Source organism: Olea europaea, chromosome 17 (assembly GCF_002742605.1).
Source record: "Olea europaea var. sylvestris chromosome 17, O_europaea_v1, whole genome shotgun sequence".
Classification (NCBI taxonomy): domain Eukaryota; kingdom Viridiplantae; phylum Streptophyta; class Magnoliopsida; order Lamiales; family Oleaceae; genus Olea; species Olea europaea.
In genome coordinates, this window is record NC_036253.1 from 7,917,072 (window position 1) to 7,918,939 (window position 1,868).

Consider the following 1,868-nt stretch of genomic DNA (forward strand, 5'->3'; position numbering starts at 1 on the left):
GCAGGTTGATTGGAAACGGCCCGAGAAATTGGACTCGGGGCACAGACTTGAGATCACAGGATTTAAGGCAACTTTCTTCTTTTAGGCTTCCGAATAATTGATTTTCGTACTAATTATGTCAAGTTGAAGATGTGTTGAACAGAAAATTAACAACGCAAAATCGCACCAGGGGCAATTTTTCATTTGTCGCGACGGTGCCGGAATGGGCCGAAATTTGGCAGTTTGATTGGAAATGGCCCCAGAAATTGGACACGGGGCACAGAGCGGGGATCACGGGATTTCAACCAAATTTCTTCGTTTAGGCCTCAAATAATTAATTTTCATATTAACTATGTCAGGATGAAGAAGTGTTGGACAGAAATTTATCAATGAAAACCGTACCAGGGGAAATTTCGTCATTTGTCGCGACGGTGTCGAAATGGGCCGAAATTTGGCAGGTTGATTGGAAACGGCCCTTGAAATTGGACTCGGGGTAGAAACCCGGGATCACGGGAGTTGGCCAAATTCCTTCGTTTAGGCCTCCGAATAATTAATTTCTGTATTAATTATGTCAAGCTGAAGAAGTGTTGGATAGAAAATTAACAACGCAAAATCGCACCAAGGTAAATTTCGTCATTTGTCACGACGGTGTCGGAATGGGCCAAAATTTGGCGGGTTGATTGGAAACGGCCCGAGAAATTGGACTCGGGCCACATACCTGGGATCACGGGATTTTAGCCAAATTCCTTCGTTTAGGCCTTCGAATAATTATTTTCCGTATTAATTATGTCAGGTTGAGGATGTGTTAGACAGAAAATTAACAACGTAAAATTGCCCCCGGGGCAATTTTGTCATTTGTCGCGACGGTGTCGGAATGGGTCGAAATTTGGTAGGTTGATTTGAAACTGCCCCAAAAATTGGACTCTGGGTACAGACTCGGGATCACGAAAATTTAACCAAATTACTTCATTTAGGCCTTCGAATAATTAATTTCCGTATTAATCATATTAGGTTGAAGAAGTGTTGGATAGAAAATTAACAAAGAAAAACTGCACCAGGGGCAATTTCGTTATTTGTCGCAACGGTGTCGGAATGGGCCGAAATTTTGCAGGTTGATTGGAAACGGCTTGAGAAATTGGACGCTGGGCACAGACCCGGGTCACAGGATTTTAGCCAAATTCCTTCCTTTAGGCCTTCCAAAAATTAATTTTCATATTAATTATGTCAGGCTGAAGAAATGTTGGATAGAAAATTAATAGAGAAAAATCGCACTAGGGAAAATTTCGTAATTTGTCGCGACGGTGTCGGAATGGGTCGAAATTTGGCAGGTTTATTGGAAACGACCCCAAAAATTGGACTCGGGGCACTGACCCGGAATCACGAGATTTTAGCCAAATTCCTTCCTTTAGGCATCCAAATAATTAATCTTCGTACTAATTATGTCAGGTTGAAGAAGTGTTGGACAGAAAATTAACAACGCAAAACCGCACGAGGGGCAATGAGCGACGGTGTAGGAATGGGCCGAAATTTGGCTGGTTTATTGGAAACGGCCCTAGAAATTGGACTCGGGGCACAGACCCTAGATCACGGAATTTTAGCCAAATTTCTTCATTTAGCCCTCCGAATAATTAATTTTAGTATTAATTATGTCAGGTTGAAGAAGTGTTTGACAGAAAATTAACAACGAAAAACCGCACCATGGGCAATTTCATCATTTGTCGCCACAGTGTCGGAATGGGCCGAGATATGGCAGGTTGATTGAAAACGGCCCGAGAAATTGGAGTCGATGCACATGCCCGGGATCATGGGATTTTAGCCAAATTCCTTCGTTTAGGCCTCCGAATAATTAATTTCCGTATTAATTGTGTCAGGTTGAAGATGTGTTGGAC